This window comes from Drosophila pseudoobscura, unplaced genomic scaffold (assembly GCF_009870125.1).
Source record: "Drosophila pseudoobscura strain MV-25-SWS-2005 unplaced genomic scaffold, UCI_Dpse_MV25 Unplacedtig00000044, whole genome shotgun sequence".
Classification (NCBI taxonomy): Eukaryota; Metazoa; Arthropoda; class Insecta; order Diptera; family Drosophilidae; genus Drosophila; species Drosophila pseudoobscura.
The window spans coordinates 1-20730 of NW_022881699.1; the positions used below are offsets into that span (position 1 = coordinate 1).

At 33.3% G+C, this 20730-nt stretch overlaps 5 non-coding genes across 5 annotated transcripts; all 5 read right to left on the reverse strand.

The window, feature by feature from the left end:
* Positions 1 to 1814: 1814 nt before the first annotated feature.
* On the reverse strand, positions 1815 to 1993 carry LOC117185416 (5.8S ribosomal RNA). Its single transcript, XR_004470900.1, has one exon. It is a non-coding gene; the product is annotated as a 5.8S ribosomal RNA (ribosomal RNA).
* Positions 1994 to 2591: 598 nt separating this feature from the next.
* On the reverse strand, positions 2592 to 4585 carry LOC117185422 (small subunit ribosomal RNA). Its single transcript, XR_004470905.1, has one exon. It is a non-coding gene; the product is annotated as a small subunit ribosomal RNA (ribosomal RNA).
* Positions 4586 to 7595: 3010 nt separating this feature from the next.
* On the reverse strand, positions 7596 to 11558 carry LOC117185418 (large subunit ribosomal RNA). The gene has a single exon (XR_004470902.1). It is a non-coding gene; the product is annotated as a large subunit ribosomal RNA (ribosomal RNA).
* A 417-nt stretch (positions 11559 to 11975) lies between these two features.
* LOC117185420 (5.8S ribosomal RNA) lies at positions 11976 to 12154 on the reverse strand. Its single transcript, XR_004470903.1, has one exon. It is a non-coding gene; the product is annotated as a 5.8S ribosomal RNA (ribosomal RNA).
* A 600-nt stretch (positions 12155 to 12754) lies between these two features.
* On the reverse strand, positions 12755 to 14749 carry LOC117185423 (small subunit ribosomal RNA). The gene has a single exon (XR_004470906.1). It is a non-coding gene; the product is annotated as a small subunit ribosomal RNA (ribosomal RNA).
* Between the last annotated feature and the right edge of the window lie 5981 nt (positions 14750 to 20730).

Here is a 20730-nt window from a genome sequence, read left to right on the forward strand (position 1 = left end):
CTTTCATGGTTTCTGCATGATTGTTAATTTGGGCACCGTAACATTACGTTTGGTTCATCCCACAGCGCCAGTTCTGCTTACCCCAAAGGGGCCCACTGGGCACATTATATCATAACCTTAAACTTCATATCAAGAAAGTTAAGGTTCTTACCCATTTAAAGTTTGAGATAGGTTAAGATCGTTTTCGACCCTAAGGCCTCTAATCATTCGCTTTACCAGATAAGATAATTATTTATATAACATTAAAAAACCAGCTATCCTGATGGGAAACTTCGGAAGGAACCATCTACTAGATGGTTCGATTGGTCTTTCGCCCCTATACTCATTCTGACAATCGATTTGCACGTCAGAACTGTTTCGGTCTTCCATCAGGGTTTCCCTGACTTCAACCTGATCAAGTATAGTTCACCATCTTTCGGGTCACAGCATATGCTCAAGGTACGTTCCAGTTAGAGGCATAAATAATATAAATATTATCATACATAACTATATAGAACGCCCCGGGATTGTGTTAATTATCTATAAATAGTTAAAAACTAATCCATTATTAGTCAAGTTAATTACGCTATTAGGTTTATCTCCAATAACTTGCACATATGTTAGACTCCTTGGTCGTGTTTCAAGACGGGTCCCGAAGGTATCCTGAATCTTTCGCATTGTTAATCATACAAATGCATATAATAAACACAAAAATCAATGATATTATGCCATTTATAATTTCGAAAATTAACGCACTGTATTAATTTTAATTTATCAACACTTATCAAATTAATGACATTTATTCTATGTTAAAATGCAAGCATAATAATTTGAATAAACTATAAGTCATATTTTATGATAAATTTGTATATGCTAATAGATTACAATGTCCTATATGGAAAAAATGCACACTATTATTATAATATTGTTAAAATATTACAACTTTAATGATGAATTTTCCATAACGGATATTCAGGTTCATCGGGCTTAACCTCTAAGCAGTTTCACGTACTGTTTAACTCTCTATTCAGAGTTCTTTTCAACTTTCCCTCACGGTACTTGTTTACTATCGGTCTCATGGTTATATTAGTTTTAGATGGAGTTTACCACCCACTTAGTGCTGCACTATCAAGCAACACGACTCTTTGGAAACATCATCTAGTAATCATTAACGTTATACGGGCCTGGCACCCTCTATGGGTAAATGGCCTCATTTAAGAAGGACTTAAATCGTTAATTTCTCATACTAGAATATTGACGCTCCATACACTGCATCTCACGTTTGCCATATAGACAAGTGACTTAGTGCTGAACTGATTTCTTTTCGCTCGCCGCTACTAAGAAAATCCTGGTTAGTTTCTTTTCCTCCCCTAATTAATATGCTTAAATCAGGGGGTAGTCCCATATGAGTTGAGGTTGTATATACGTATATTAAAATTTATAATGATAATTACACTATATTATTATATATATAGAGCGTTCTCATAATGAAATCATTATAATATTCGTATTTTATAACGAATATCACGAAGAATATTAAATATTTATATTTACAACAAAATTTCCTTTCGAAACATTAATAAGAGGCAATTCTAGATGAAAAAACTTTAATTATTTTTTTATGCTAGACATTCCTCAGTATTATTTGATTCAAAAAGGACAAAAAATATATATTTTTCTTCGTTCTTCTCACACAAATATATACAACCAATGAGAGATAATGCGTTTCCATTTAATATCAATATTATGAATATATATATATATACATATCCAATAATATACAATATGCTTAAAATTTCGTAAAATTTTTAAACAACTTATTTAGCATAGTCTTACAACCCTCAACCATATGTAGTCCAAGCAGCACTATAAAATTAATTAAAGTACCAAACAGCATGGACTGCGATATGCGTTCAAAATGTCGATGTTCATGTGTCCTGCAGTTCACACGATGACGCACAGTTTGCTGCGTTCTTCATCGACCCATGAGCCGAGTGATCCACCGCTTAGAGTGATTAAAATTTGTTTATTCATTTATTTGTCAGATATGTCTTTATTGAAAGAAATTAAAATACACCATTTTACTGGCATATATCAATTCCTTCAATAAATTTTAATTTTATCCTAAAAGAATGTTGCGAAATGTCTTAGTTTTATATAAACGATATATTACCATATTGTTAAATAATATAATATGTATTTGGCTTGTTTGATAATTATCAATTTATATAAAAGTATTAACCTGAAATCAGGTACAACATTGTACTTTTTAGGCTGTTGCATTAACCAATGTATGCCCATAGCTATGATGGACAATACATATTCGCAACGCGTGCATACTATGGTACATATGCACACAGATTTTATAAATCAATATTATTGTAATAATATCATCAATATGTATTTATATATTAATTGCTACACACATAGAACACAATGTTATATGTATAGCTACTACTAAATGAGTATATTGGCAATATAATTAATTAATATAAACATATAATATATACAACTGAATATATTTTATTTTACAATTATGATTTTATAAAAACATATTTTGTTTGGTAAATTGGCAATATATATATATTTTTGTTAACGGTAGAAACATACAATAATGATCCTTCCGCAGGTTCACCTACGGAAACCTTGTTACGACTTTTACTTCCTCTAAATAATCAAGTTCGGTCAACTTTTGCGAAACAACCGTAACACGCAAGGCGTCACAGTGATCACGTCCGGAGACCTCACTAAATAATTCAATCGGTAGTAGCGACGGGCGGTGTGTACAAAGGGCAGGGACGTAATCAATGCGAGTTAATGACTCACACTTACTGGGAATTCCAAGTTCATGTGAACAGTTTCAGTTCACAATCCCAAGCATGAAAGTGGTTCAGCGGTTTACCCGGACCTCTCGGTCTAGGAAATACACGTTGATACTTTCATTGTAGCGCGCGTGCAGCCCAGGACATCTAAGGGCATCACAGACCTGTTATTGCTCAATCTCATTATTGCTAGACGCAATTTGTCCATTTAAGAAGCTAGTGTCCTTATAATGGGACAAACCAACAGGTACGGCTCCACTTATATAAACACATTCAAACACAATAAACATTTTACTGCCACCATGAATGAAGGCTATATAAGCTTCAACACCATAATCCTGAAGATATCTATTTAATATATTTGAGTCTCGTTCGTTATCGGAATTAACCAGACAAATCACTCCACGAACTAAGAACGGCCATGCACCACCACCCATAGATTCGAGAAAGAGCTATCAATCTGTCTTACACACTTATGTTCGGACCTGGTAAGTTTTCCCGTGTTGAGTCAAATTAAGCCGCAGGCTCCACTCCTGGTGGTGCCCTTCCGTCAATTCCTTTAAGTTTCAGCTTTGCAACCATACTTCCCCCGGAGCCCAAAAGCTTTGGTTTCCCGGGAAGCGACTGAGAGAGCCATAAAAGTAGCTACACCCAATTGCTAGCTGGCATCGTTTATGGTTAGAACTAGGGCGGTATCTGATCGCCTTCGAACCTCTAACTTTCGTTCTTGATTAATGAAAACATCTTTGGCAAATGCTTTCGCTTAAGTTAGTCTTACGACGGTCCAAGAATTTCACCTCTCGCGTCGTAATACTAATGCCCCCAAACTGCTTCTATTAATCATTACCTCTTGATCTGAAAACCAATGAAAGCAGAACAGAGGTCTTATTTCATTATCCCATGCACAGAATATTCAGGCATTTGAAGCCTGCTTTAAGCACTCTAATTTGTTCAAAGTAATTGTACCGGCCCACAATAACACTCGATGAAGAGCACTAATGCAGGTTTTTAAATAGGAGGAATATATAAAAAATACAAGTACTTAATTATATATAAGAACTCCACCGGTAATACGCTTACATACATAAAGGTATAGTACTAACCACAATTGTAAGTTGTACTACCCGTATGAAGCACAAGTTCAACTACGAACGTTTTAACCGCAACAACTTTAATATACGCTATTGGAGCTGGAATTACCGCGGCTGCTGGCACCAGACTTGCCCTCCAATTGGTCCTTGTTAAAGGATTTAAAGTGTACTCATTCCAATTACAGGGCCTCGGATATGAGTCCTGTATTGTTATTTTTCGTCACTACCTCCCCGAGCTGGGAGTGGGTAATTTACGCGCCTGCTGCCTTCCTTAGATGTGGTAGCCGTTTCTCAGGCTCCCTCTCCGGAATCGAACCCTGATTCCCCGTTACCCGTTGCAACCATGGTAGTCCTAGATACTACCATCAAAAGTTGATAGGGCAGACATTTGAAAGATCTGTCGTCGGTACAAGACCATACGATCTGCATGTTATCTAGAGTTCAACCAATGTAACGATCTTGCGATCGCTTGGTTTTAGCCTAATAAAAGCACACGTCCCATAAGGTCCGTGTTTTAATTGCATGTATTAGCTCTAGAATTACCACAGTTATCCAAGTAACTGTTAACGATCTAAGGAACCATAACTGATATAATGAGCCTTTTGCGGTTTCACTTTTAATTCGTGTGTACTTAGACATGCATGGCTTAATCTTTGAGACAAGCATATAACTACTGGCAGGATCAACCAGAATAATGTTTTCGTTTCGTGCGCATACGCTCACATATGTAAATATTTGACAACTCAATAATACTTTTGAATAAAAAAAAAAAATAAATAAATATTTTTTATCAACAGTTTATGAGAATTTGTTAAACGATTGTGGCCATTTTTATATAGCATTCACATTCGCCATTTTTCTCTATATAAATATATATATTTTATTATATACATTTTTTTTTCGTTCAAAAATATCTTTTTATTTGCACTTAATATATTATCACACGTATATAGGCTTAAACCAATATTAATTGTGTTTAAACTATGTATTTTGACAACAAATTTAAAATTTATCCAATTTCGTATGCGTTTTTTTGTGATATACATTAAATAAAACCAAACACATGAGTTCATGTGGAATGGAATTTATATATTTTGGCAATATTTGAATTTGCATATAAATCGCTTTGATTATATGCTGGTACATTGTTGAAATGGCACTCATACAATATTAATCATATAAGACCATTTCCAAAATTCACGATAATAATTCGAAACAGAAATGATATATACTAAATAGTATATATCTTGGTTAGTTTCACTATATTATCTTTATTAAGATCAATTTGAAAACAAATATCTCCTATTAAACACTACTTTGAGTATAATGACAACATATAATAATATTATATACAATACTGTACCAAATATTGTATACAATACCGATGGACATCAACTGTCCATCATGTATAGGTTTTCTGCCACGCTTTCCGCAAATCGGGTATTTTTGCTTTAGAGTGCCTCTTAACAATAGTTTCTTTTCGTATTTTAATAAAAAATACAATACTATCACTTCAAAATTATTCATATATATTAAGAAATATATATATATTCATATAAATACACAGACATTGTCGGCTAAGTATATTCCCCATATCATATGAAATAAATTAATAATTTTTCATTATAAAATTTTCATATGAAATATACCATGCACGAGACTACCACTCCCTATATAGGTTTTCTGCCACGCTTTCCGCAAATCGGGTATTTTTACTTGAGAGTGCCTCTTAACAATAGTTTCTTTTCGTATTTTAATAAAAAATACAATACTATCACTTCAAAATTATTCATATATATTAAGAAATATATATATATTCATATAAAATACACAGACATTGCCGGCTAAGTATATTCCCCATATCATATGAAATAAATTAATAATTTTTCATTATAAAATTTTCATATGAAATATACCATGCACGAGACTACCACTCCCTATATAGGTTTTCTGCCACGCTTTCCGCAAATCGGGTATTTTTACTTGAGAGTGCCTCTTAACAATAGTTTCTTTTCGTATTTTAATAAAAAATACAATACTATCACTTCAAAATTATTCATATATATTAAGAAATATATATATATTCATATAAAATACACAGACATTGCCGGCTAAGTATATTCCCCATATCATATGAAATAAATTAATAATTTTTCATTATAAAATTTTCATATGAAATATACCATGCACGAGACTACCACTCCCTATATAGGTTTTCTGCCACGCTTTCCGCAAATCGGGTATTTTTACTTGAGAGTACCTTTTAAAAATAGTTTCTTTTCGTATTTTAATACAAAATACTATACTATCACTTCAAAATTATTCATATATATTAAGAAAAATATATATACGCATATAAAATAAACAGACATTGCCGACTTAGTATGTTCCCCATATCATATGAAATTAAATTAATTATTTTTATTACATTCATCATTCATTTACATGAAAAATATCATATCAGCTGGTATCTTTGCTTTAATTTCACATATACACGTAATATATCTATTTATATTAAATACATTTTTATATTTTCTATATTTATAATCGCATTATGATTATGTTATAATGTTATATTATATATGAGAAACATTCCCATATCCATATCCATATCCATATCCATATCCATATAAAACCTAATATTGATATTTTATAGCACACCTCGGCGTTATTTGTTATTTTTATTCATTATAACACAATGTCAAAAATATACATATATTTTTGTAAATATGTATATAAAATATATCATTATATTTTCTCTATTCAAAATCAAATCATGCTCATGTTATAATTTTAAGGATATGGTGAATGTTTCCCCATATCCATAATATTGTCATTTTATATACAAAACTATTTAATTCTTGCATTTATATCACATATCATTGAATTCCAATATTAGAAATACTGCCAAGTTCCACAAACGACCACTCCAAATATACATATATTTGTACATATGTATATAAAATATATCTTTATATTTTCTGTATTCATAATCAAATCATGCTCATGTTATAATTTTTAGGATATGGGAAACATTTCACATACCCAATAATATTATCACATTTTATATACCAAACTATTTAATTCTTGCATTCATATCACATATCATTAAATTCCAATATTAGAAATACTTCCAAGTTCCACAAACGACCACTCCAAATATACATATATTTGTACATATGTATATAAAATATATCTTTATATTTTCTGTATTCATAATCAAATCATGCTCATGTTATAATTTTTAGGATATGGGAAACATTTCACATACCCAATAATATTATCACATTTTATATACCAAACTATTTAATTCTTGCATTCATATCACATATCATTAAATTCCAATATTAGAAATACTTCCAAGTTCCATATACGATCACTCCATGCTTTTTGCATTCATATTATTTCATATATACATTCACATTTGCACATATGCATATACACTATGTTTCGTGTGTTCACATAATAAAATTTTTATAAGTATCATTTCATATGTAATTAAGTATAACAAACTTATAATATAACATTATATTCATATTCAAGCCAACGTAATTTATATAGGATAAATAATTTATCCATATTTATATAAAATATATTCTTTTTAATATATATCTATATATAAATATATATTACCATTTATAGGTATATATTCATATAAATATATAAAAATAATTTTCATATATAAAGAATAAATTTATATATATCGAATCATCAAGCAAAGGATAAGCTTCAGTGGATCGCAGTATGGCAGCTGCTCAACCACTTACAACACCTTGCCTGTTACAAAAGTCGTTTACAATTGATTCTAGGCTTTGTCATTGTATTAAATAATGTTTTTATATGCAACTAGCGCGGCATCAGGTGATCGATGATCCTCCCAATTTACTATGTTACAAATTACATTGGCATCACATCCATTGTCGTTTATAAAATAAATTATAAACTTTTAATGGTTTAGAAGCCATACAATGCAAATTGCCCCTTATTTATCATTGCAGTCCAGCACGGATACGACCTTAGAGGCGTTCAGGCATAATCCAACGGACGTAGCGTCATACCACTGTTCGCTCGAACAAGTATTGTGCCATTGGTCCGTACCTGCGGTTCCTCTCGTACTACGCAGGAATGCTGTCGCAACAACGTTTTGTCATTAGTAGGGTAAAACTAACCTGTCTCACGACGGTCTAAACCCAGCTCACGTTCCCTTGCATGGGTGAACAATCCAACGCTTGGTGAATTTTGCTTCACAATGATAGGAAGAGCCGACATCGAAGGATCAAAAAGCGACGTCGCTATGAACGCTTGGCCGCCACAAGCCAGTTATCCCTATGGTAACTTTTCTGACACCTCTTGTTAAAAACTCTTTAAACCAAAAGGATCGATAGGCCGAGCTTTTGCTGTCCCTGTGTGTACTGAACACCGAGATCAAGTCAGCATTTGCCCTTTTGCTCTATGTGTGGTTTCTGTCCGCACTGAGCTGGCCTTGGGACACCTCCGTTATTATTTGAGAGATGTACCGCCCCAGTCAAACTCCCTACCTGGCAATGTCCTTGAATTGGATCATACCTGAGTAATTGGAGTTATACCAAATTTTCAAATTGAAAATACATAAATGCATTTTCTCATTAAAGAATTTGTTTGCGATTATATAACAAACTCGTGATACTTTGATCAAGAAGCTTGCATCAAAACCCAATACCATAAGATATAATAAATATATCCGTATAATGGCTAGGAAATGATACACGTTCCATTTAATCAAGTAAGTAAGGAAACAATAAGAGTAGTGGTATTTCATTGTCGATACCAAACCGAAATCTAATATCTCCCACTTATGCTACACCTCTTATGTCTCCTTACACTGCCAGATTAGAGTCAAGCTCAAAAGGGTCTTCTTTCCCCGCTAATTATTCCAAGCCCGTTCCCTTGGCTGTGGTTTCGCTAGATAGTAGATAGGGACAGTAGGAATCTCGTTAATCCATTCATGCGCGTCACTAATTAGATGACGAGGCATTTGGCTACCTTAAGAGAGTCATAGTTACTCCCGCCGTTGACCCGCGCTTACTTGAATTTCTTCACTTTGACATTCAGAGCACTGGGCAGAAATCACATTGTGTCAACACCCGCTAGGGCCATCACAATGCTTTGTTTTAATTAGACAGTCGGATTCCCCAAGTCCGTGCCAGTTCTGAATTGATTGTTAATTGATAATCGTTATAATTAATAAGAACTAACTGGTTTAACCCAATTAGTATTCTTAAAAATTTTAGCAAGAAAGTTCCACAATTGGCTACGTAACTAAACTATCCGGGGAACAAGTAACTACCATAAATGATAGAAACTCTATTTACCCAGAACGAGCACATAAACCATGTTATTGTTTCCCAATCAAGCCCGACTATCTCAATCTTCAGAGCCAATCCTTATCCCGAAGTTACGGATCTAATTTGCCGACTTCCCTTACCTACATTATTCTATCGACTAGAGACTCTTCACCTTGGAGACCAGCTGCGGATATTGGTACGGCCTGTTGAGAAGTTTGCGTGTCCCCACCATAAATTTTCAAGGTCCGAGGAGAAAATATCGACACAACAGTATATGTCATGCTCTTCTAGCCCATCTACCATATCTCTCTGCGAAAGACTTCCATGGTAGTACGGCTATAAAACAGAAAAGAAAACTCTTCCGATATCTCTCGACGGCTTCTTTATGGTCGTTCCTGTTGCCAGGATGAGCACGAGGCCCATATTTAATAACAAACGGATACTCAACAGGTTACGGAATTGGAACCGTATTCCCTTTCGTTCAAAATTATTCAAGTATTTAAAAATCATAAAAGATTTGACAATATTACTCACTGATTTTTTACTTGAAAATTTTCGGCTTTCGCCTTGAACTTAGGACCGACTAACTCGTGATCAACCACTGTTCACACGAAACCCTTCTCCACTTCAGTCCTCCAAGGTCTCATTCGATTATTTGCTACTACCACCAAGATCTGTGCCAATGGCAGCTCCATGAAGGCTTACGCCAAACACTTCTACGCATACCATTGTACCTTCCTACTCACTAAAGTTTCAAAATTTATATCACAAGTAATATAAATCATCTACTTTAGCGGTAATGTATAGGTATACAACTTAAGCGCCATCCATTTTAAGGGCTAGTTGCTTCGGCAGGTGAGTTGTTACACACTCCTTAGCGGATTTCGACTTCCATGATCACCGTCCTGCTGTTTTAAGCAACCAACGCCTTTCATGGTTTCTGCATGAGTTGTTAATTTGGGCACCGTAACATTACGTTTGGTTCATCCCACAGCGCCAGTTCTGCTTACCAAAAGTGGCCCACTGGGCACATTATATCATAACCTTAAACTTCATATCAAGAAAGTTAAGGTTCTTACCCATTTAAAGTTTGAGAATAGGTTAAGATCGTTTCGACCCTAAGGCCTCTAATCATTCGCTTTACCAGATAAGATTATTTTATATAACATTAAAATGCACCAGCTATCCTGAGGGAAACTTCGGAAGGAACCAGCTACTAGATGGTTCGATTGGTCTTTCGCCCCTATACTCAATTCTGACAATCGATTTGCACGTCAGAACTGTTTCGGTCTTCCATCAGGGTTTCCCCTGACTTCAACCTGATCAAGTATAGTTCACCATCTTTCGGGTCACAGCATATATGCTCAAGGTACGTTCCAGTTAGAGGCATAAATAATATAAATATTATCATACATAACTATATAGAACGCCCCGGGATTGTGTTAATTATCTATAAATAGTTAAAAAACTAATCCCATTATTAGTCAAGTTAATTACGCTATTAGGTTTATCTCCCAATAACTTGCACATATGTTAGACTCCTTGGTCCGTGTTTCAAGACGGGTCCCGAAGGTATCCTGAATCTTTCGCATTGTTAATCATACAAATGCATATAATAAACACAAAAATCAATGATAATTATGCCATTATATAATTTCGAAAAATTAACGCACTGTATTAATTTTAATTTATCAACACTTTATCAAATTAATGACATTTATTCTATGTTAAAATGCAAGCATAATAATTTGAATAAACTATAAGTCATATTTTATGATAAATTTGTTATATGCTAATAGATTACAATGTCCTTATATGGAAAAAATGCACACTATTATTATAATATTGTTAAAATATTACAACTTTAATGATGAATTTTCCATAACGGATATTCAGGTTCATCGGGCTTAACCTCTAAGCAGTTTCACGTACTGTTTAACTCTCTATTCAGAGTTCTTTTCAACTTTCCCTCACGGTACTTGTTTACTATCGGTCTCATGGTTATATTTAGTTTTAGATGGAGTTTACCACCCACTTAGTGCTGCACTATCAAGCAACACGACTCTTTGGAAACATCATCTAGTAATCATTAACGTTATACGGGCCTGGCACCCTCTATGGGTAAATGGCCTCATTTAAGAAGGACTTAAATCGTTAATTTCTCATACTAGAATATTGACGCTCCATACACTGCATCTCACGTTTGCCATATAGACAAAGTGACTTAGTGCTGAACTGATTTCTTTTCGCTCGCCGCTACTAAGAAAATCCTGGTTAGTTTCTTTTCCTCCCCTAATTAATATGCTTAAATTCAGGGGGTAGTCCCATATGAGTTGAGGTTGTATATACGTATATTAAAATTTATAATGATAATTACACTATATTATTATATATATAGAGCGTTCTCATAATGAAATCATTATAATATTCGTATTTTATAACGAATATCACGAAGAATATTAAATATTTATATTTACAACAAAATTTCCTTTCGAAACATTAATAAGAGGCAATTCTAGATGAAAAAACTTTAATTATTTTTTTATGCTAGACATTCCTCAGTATTATTTGATTCAAAAAGGACAAAAAAATATATATTTTTCTTCGTTCTTCTCACACAAATATATACAACAATGAGAGATAATGCGTTTCCATTTAATATCAATATTATGAATATATATATATATACATATCCAATAATATACAATATGCTTAAAAATTTCGTAAAATTTTTAAACAACTTATTTAGCATAGTCTTACAACCCTCAACCATATGTAGTCCAAGCAGCACTATAAAATTAATTAAAGTACCAAACAGCATGGACTGCGATATGCGTTCAAAATGTCGATGTTCATGTGTCCTGCAGTTCACACGATGACGCACAGTTTGCTGCGTTCTTCATCGACCCATGAGCCGAGTGATCCACCGCTTAGAGTGATTAAAATTTGTTTATTCATTTATTTGTCAGATATGTCTTTATTGAAAGAAATTAAAAATACACCATTTTACTGGCATATATCAATTCCTTCAATAAATTTTAATTTTATCCTAAAAGAATGTTGCGAAATGTCTTAGTTTTATATAAACGATATATTACCATATTGTTAAATAATATAATATGTATTTTGGCTTGTTTGATAATTATCAATTTATATAAAAGTATTAACCTGAAATCAGGTACAACATTGTACTTTTTAGGCTGTTGCATTAACCAATGTATGCCCATAGCTATGATGGACAATACATATTCGCAACGCGTGCATACTATGGTACATATGCACACAGATTTTATAAATCAATATTATTGTAATAATATCATCAATATGTATTTATATATTAATTGCTACACACATAGAACACAATGTTATATGTATAGCTACTACTAAATGAGTATATTGGCAATATAATTAATTAATATAAACATATAATATATACAACTGAATATATTTTATTTTACAATTATGATTTTATAAAAACATATTTTGTTTGGTAAATTGGCAATATATATATATTTTTGTTAACGGTAGAAACATACAATAATGATCCTTCCGCAGGTTCACCTACGGAAACCTTGTTACGACTTTTACTTCCTCTAAATAATCAAGTTCGGTCAACTTTTGCGAAACAACCGTAACACGCAAGGCGTCACAGTGATCACGTCCGGAGACCTCACTAAATAATTCAATCGGTAGTAGCGACGGGCGGTGTGTACAAAGGGCAGGGACGTAATCAATGCGAGTTAATGACTCACACTTACTGGGAATTCCAAGTTCATGTGAACAGTTTCAGTTCACAATCCCAAGCATGAAAGTGGTTCAGCGGTTTACCCGGACCTCTCGGTCTAGGAAATACACGTTGATACTTTCATTGTAGCGCGCGTGCAGCCCAGGACATCTAAGGGCATCACAGACCTGTTATTGCTCAATCTCATTATTGCTAGACGCAATTTGTCCATTTAAGAAGCTAGTGTCCTTATAATGGGACAAACCAACAGGTACGGCTCCACTTATATAAACACATTCAAACACAATAAACATTTTACTGCCACCATGAATGAAGGCTATATAAGCTTCAACACCATAATCCTGAAGATATCTATTTAATATATTTGAGTCTCGTTCGTTATCGGAATTAACCAGACAAATCACTCCACGAACTAAGAACGGCCATGCACCACCACCCATAGATTCGAGAAAGAGCTATCAATCTGTCTTACACACTTATGTTCGGACCTGGTAAGTTTTCCCGTGTTGAGTCAAATTAAGCCGCAGGCTCCACTCCTGGTGGTGCCCTTCCGTCAATTCCTTTAAGTTTCAGCTTTGCAACCATACTTCCCCCGGAGCCCAAAAGCTTTGGTTTCCCGGGAAGCGACTGAGAGAGCCATAAAAGTAGCTACACCCAATTGCTAGCTGGCATCGTTTATGGTTAGAACTAGGGCGGTATCTGATCGCCTTCGAACCTCTAACTTTCGTTCTTGATTAATGAAAACATCTTTGGCAAATGCTTTCGCTTAAGTTAGTCTTACGACGGTCCAAGAATTTCACCTCTCGCGTCGTAATACTAATGCCCCCAAACTGCTTCTATTAATCATTACCTCTTGATCTGAAAACCAATGAAAGCAGAACAGAGGTCTTATTTCATTATCCCATGCACAGAATATTCAGGCATTTGAAGCCTGCTTTAAGCACTCTAATTTGTTCAAAGTAATTGTACCGGCCCACAATAACACTCGATGAAGAGCACTAATGCAGGTTTTTAAATAGGAGGAATATATAAAAAAATACAAGTACTTAATTATATATAAGAACTCCACCGGTAATACGCTTACATACATAAAGGTATAGTACTAACCACAATTGTAAGTTGTACTACCCGTATGAAGCACAAGTTCAACTACGAACGTTTTAACCGCAACAACTTTAATATACGCTATTGGAGCTGGAATTACCGCGGCTGCTGGCACCAGACTTGCCCTCCAATTGGTCCTTGTTAAAGGATTTAAAGTGTACTCATTCCAATTACAGGGCCTCGGATATGAGTCCTGTATTGTTATTTTTCGTCACTACCTCCCCGAGCTGGGAGTGGGTAATTTACGCGCCTGCTGCCTTCCTTAGATGTGGTAGCCGTTTCTCAGGCTCCCTCTCCGGAATCGAACCCTGATTCCCCGTTACCCGTTGCAACCATGGTAGTCCTAGATACTACCATCAAAAGTTGATAGGGCAGACATTTGAAAGATCTGTCGTCGGTACAAGACCATACGATCTGCATGTTATCTAGAGTTCAACCAATGTAACGATCTTGCGATCGCTTGGTTTTAGCCTAATAAAAGCACACGTCCCATAAGGTCCGTGTTTTAATTGCATGTATTAGCTCTAGAATTACCACAGTTATCCAAGTAACTGTTAACGATCTAAGGAACCATAACTGATATAATGAGCCTTTTGCGGTTTCACTTTTAATTCGTGTGTACTTAGACATGCATGGCTTAATCTTTGAGACAAGCATATAACTACTGGCAGGATCAACCAGAATAATGTTTTCGTTTCGTGCGCATACGCTCACATATGTAAATATTTGACAACTCAATAATACTTTTGAATAAAAAAAAAAAATAAATAAATATTTTTTATCAACAGTTTATGAGAATTTGTTAAACGATTGTGGCCATTTTTATATAGCATTCACATTCGCCATTTTTCTCTATATAAATATATATATTTTATTATATACATTTTTTTTTCGTTCAAAAATATCTTTTTATTTGCACTTAATATATTATCACACGTATATAGGCTTAAACCAATATTAATTGTGTTTAAACTATGTATTTTGACAACAAATTTAAAATTTATCCAATTTCGTATGCGTTTTTTGTGATATACATTAAATAAAACCAAACACATGAGTTCATGTGGAATGGAATTTATATATTTTGGCAATATTTGAATTTGCATATAAATCGCTTTGATTATATGCTGGTACATTGTTGAAATGGCACTCATACAATATTTAATCATATAAGACCATTTCCAAAAATTCACGATAATAATTCGAAACAGAAATGATATATACTAAATAGTATATATCTTGGTTAGTTTCACTATATTATCTTTATTAAGATCAATTTGAAAACAAATATCTCCTATTAAACACTACTTTGAGTATAATGACAACATATAATAATATTATATACAATACTGTACCAAATATTGTATACAATACCGATGGACATCAACTGTCCATCATGTATAGGTTTTCTGCCACGCTTTCCGCAAATCGGGTATTTTTGCTTTAGAGTGCCTCTTAACAATAGTTTCTTTTCGTATTTTAATAAAAAATACAATACTATCACTTCAAAATTATTCATATATATTAAGAAATATATATATATTCATATAAAATACACAGACATTGTCGGCTAAGTATATTCCCCATATCATATGAAATAAATTAATAATTTTTCATTATAAAATTTTCATATGAAATATACCATGCACGAGACTACCACTCCCTATATAGGTTTTCTGCCACGCTTTCCGCAAATCGGGTATTTTTACTTGAGAGTGCCTCTTAACAATAGTTTCTTTTCGTATTTTAATAAAAAATACAATACTATCACTTCAAAATTATTCATATATATTAAGAAATATATATATATTCATATAAAATACACAGACATTGCCGGCTAAGTATATTCCCCATATCATATGAAATAAATTAATAATTTTTCATTATAAAATTTTCATATGAAATATACCATGCACGAGACTACCACTCCCTATATACAGGGGTGGTCAAAAGTATTTACACAACGAGTTTTTTTTTGCATGTTCAATTTCAGGAGCTTTTCCTGTGGTTGTTGAAAGCTAAATAAAAAAAAAAACTTTTAGGCCAAAAAGATTGATCTACTAGGAATTGGTTGAAAGAAGAATTGGAAAAATAACTGTTAATGGGCTAAAAATAGAAGCATGTGAACTGTTGTCAAAAGTATTTACACAAATTTGCATTGCTTCAGAAGTATTTACACAATGCAAATTAGAGCTTATTCTTAGACTTGGTTTGACTTAGTGCAGTCGTTTTTTCGTTTATTGCAGTTGCAATAAGTAAATTTAATTTAAAATTTAAAATTAACTTAGTAAAATGGTGAAGACAAAGGAGTTGTCTGTTGAAACTCGATCCGAGATCGTTACAAAATTTAAAAGCGGGGTTTCAGCGTCGGAACTGGCCAAAACTTACAAAATTTGTAGAAAAACCGTTTATAATCTGGAAAAGAAAAAGGACACGAATGGAAATTTACAGAATTTAAAAAGAAGTGGAAGGAAACAAGCGATGGATGAACGGGAATGTAGACGTTTAATTGGCATAGTCGATAAAAATCCGTCGATAAGCCCAGTTAAATTGTCTGCAGATTCGCAACAATTGATTGGCAAAAAAGTCTGTGATGCTACAATACGTCGGAGATTGAAGGAGATCGACATACGAACGTATACAGTGCGAAAAATAATAGAAATTTCCGAGGCAAATAAAGCAAAACGCCTCTCATTCGCATTGGAATACGTTAAAAAACCAAAGGAGTTTTGGTACAATGTTTTATGGACACATGAAGTAGCTTTCCAGTTCCAAGGCTCATTCTGTAAAAGATTTATGCATCTACGACAAGCAAAAAAACAAAGTGCAGTGCAACCATTAAACAGATTTGGTGGAGGCACAGTGATGTTCTGGGGGTGCATGTCTTACTACGGATTTGGAGACTTTGTTCCAATAGAAGGCACTCTGAATCAGACCCGGTATCTTGTTATACTGAATGAACATGCTTTTGTGTCTGGTGACAGGCTATTTCCCATCTCCGACTGGATTTTACAGCAAGACAATGCTCCATGCCACAAGGGATCGGCACCTACAAAATTTTTACGAGATCTCAATGTGGCTGTTCTTCCCTGGCCTGCGCAGAGCCCTGATCTCAATATCATAGAAAATGTTTGGTCGCTTATTAAAGGACAAAGAACAATTGATAAAAACCGAAAACGCGACGTTACCATCGAGGAAGTAAAGGAAATTTGGTCGAAATTGGAACTTGGATATGCTCGCCACTTAGTGGAATCAGTACCAGCCAGGTTGCAAGCAGTTATTGATGCCAAAGGTGGAATTACAAAATATTAATCATTATTATTATTATTCATCCAACAAATTAAAAAAAAAATCATTAAATCATAATAAAAAATTAACTTAAAGTTTTGTGTAAATACTTCTGCAGCATTAAAAATGTGTGTAAATAATTTTGACAACTGATAAGCATCACTTAATTTGCTTCTCCTTATTCGTACAACAGTTATCTTTTCCAATTCTTCTCTCATTCAATTGCTAGTAGATCAATCTTTTTGGCCTAAAGTTTTTTTTTTTATTTAGCTTTCAACAACCACAGGAAAAGCTCCTGAAATTGAACATGCAAAAAAAACTCGTTGTGTAAATACTTTTGACCACCCCTGTAGGTTTTCTGCCACGCTTTCCGCAAATCGGGTATTTTTACTTGAGAGTGCCTCTTAACAATAGTTTCTTTTCGTATTTTAATAAAAAATACAATACTATCACTTCAAAATTATTCATATATATTAAGAAATATATATATATTCATATAAAATACACAGACATTGCCGGCTAAGTATATTCCCCATATCATATGAAATAAATTAATAATTTTTCATTATAAAATTTTCATATGAAATATACCATGCACGAGACTACCACTCCCTATATAGGTTTTCTGCCACGCTTTCCGCAAATCGGGTATTTTTACTTGAGAGTACCTTTTAAAAATAGTTTCTTTTCGTATTTTAATACAAAATACTATACTATCACTTCAAAATTATTCATATATATTAAGAAAAATATATATACGCATATAAAATAAACAGACATTGCCGACTTAGTATGTTCCCCATATCATATGAAATTAAATTAATTATTTTTATTACATTCATCATTCATTTACATGAAAAATATCATATCAGCTGGTATCTTTGCTTTAATTTCACATATACACGTAATATATCTATTTATATTAAATACATTTTTATATTTTCTATATTTATAATCGCATTATGATTATGTTATAATGTTATATTATATATGAGAAACATTCCCATATCCATATCCATATCCATATCCATATCCATATAAAACCTAATATTGATATTTTATAGCACACCTCGGCGTTATTTGTTATTTTTATTCATTATAACACAATGTCAAAAATATACATATATTTTTGTAAATATGTATATAAAATATATCATTATATTTTCTCTATTCAAAATCAAATCATGCTCATGTTATAATTTTAAGGATATGGTGAATGTTTCCCCATATCCATAATATTGTCATTTTATATACAAAACTATTTAATTCTTGCATTTATATCACATATCATTGAATTCCAATATTAGAAATACTGCCAAGTTCCACAAACGACCACTCCAAATATACATATATTTGTACATATGTATATAAAATATATCTTTATATTTTCTGTATTCATAATCAAATCATGCTCATGTTATAATTTTTAGGATATGGGAAACATTTCACATACCCAATAATATTATCACATTTTATATACCAAACTATTTAATTCTTGCATTCATATCACATATCATTAAATTCCAATATTAGAAATACTTCCAAGTTCCACAAACGACCACTCCAAATATACATATATTTGTACATATGTATATAAAATATATCTTTATATTTTCTGTATTCATAATCAAATCATGCTCATGTTATAATTTTTAGGATATGGGAAACATTTCACATACCCAATAATATTATCACATTTTATATACCAAACTATTTAATTCTTGCATTCATATCACATATCATTAAATTCCAATATTAGAAATACTTCCAAGTTCCATATACGATCACTCCATGCTTTTTGCATTCATATTATTTCATATATACATTCACATTTGCACATATGCATATACACTATGTTTCGTGTGTTCACATAATAAAATTTTTATAAGTATCATTTCATATGTAATTAAGTATAACAAACTTATAATATAACATTATATTCATATTCAAGCCAACGTAATTTATATAGGATAAATAATTTATCCATATTTATATAAAATATATTCTTTTTAATATATATCTATATATAAATATATATTACCATTTATAGGTATATATTCATATAAATATATAAAAATAATTTTCATATATAAAGAATAAATTTATATATATCGAATCATCAAGCAAAGGATAAGCTTCAGTGGATCGCAGTATGGCAGCTGCTCAACCACTTACAACACCTTGCCTGTTACAAAAGTCGTTTACAATTGATTCTAGGCTTTGTCATTGTATTAAATAATGTTTTTATATGCAACTAGCGCGGCATCAGGTGATCGATGATCCTCCCAATTTACTATGTTACAAATTACATTGGCATCACATCCATTGTCGTTTATAAAATAAATTATAAACTTTTAATGGTTTAGAAGCCATACAATGCAAATTGCCCCTTATTTATCATTGCAGTCCAGCACGGATACGACCTTAGAGGCGTTCAGGCATAATCCAACGGACGTAGCGTCATACCACTGTTCGCTCGAACAAGTATTGTGCCATTGGTCCGTACCTGCGGTTCCTCTCGTACTACGCAGGAATGCTGTCGCAACAACGTTTTGTCATTAGTAGGGTAAAACTAACCTGTCTCACGACGGTCTAAACCCAGCTCACGTTCCCTTGCATGGGTGAACAATCCAACGCTTGGTGAATTTTGCTTCACAATGATAGGAAGAGCCGACATCGAAGGATCAAAAAGCGACGTCGCTATGAACGCTTGGCCGCCACAAGCCAGTTATCCCTATGGTAACTTTTCTGACACCTCTTGTTAAAAACTCTTTAAACCAAAAGGATCGATAGGCCGAGCTTTTGCTGTCCCTGTGTGTACTGAACACCGAGATCAAGTCAGCATTTGCCCTTTTGCTCTATGTGTGGTTTCTGTCCGCACTGAGCTGGCCTTGGGACACCTCCGTTATTATTTGAGAGATGTACCGCCCCAGTCAAACTCCCTACCTGGCAATGTCCTTGAATTGGATCATACCTGAGTAATTGGAGTTATACCAAATTTTCAAATTGAAAATACATAAATGCATTTTCTCATTAAAGAATTTGTTTGCGATTATATAACAAACTCGTGATACTTTGATCAAGAAGCTTGCATCAAAACCCAATACCATAAGATATAATAAATATATCCGTATAATGGCTAGGAAATGATACACGTTCCATTTAATCAAGTAAGTAAGGAAACAATAAGAGTAGTGGTATTTCATTGTCGATACCAAACCGAAATCTAATATCTCCCACTTATGCTACACCTCTTATGTCTCCTTACACTGCCAGATTAGAGTCAAGCTCAAAAGGGTCTTCTTTCCCCGCTAATTATTCCAAGCCCGTTCCCTTGGCTGTGGTTTCGCTAGATAGTAGATAGGGACAGAATGAAT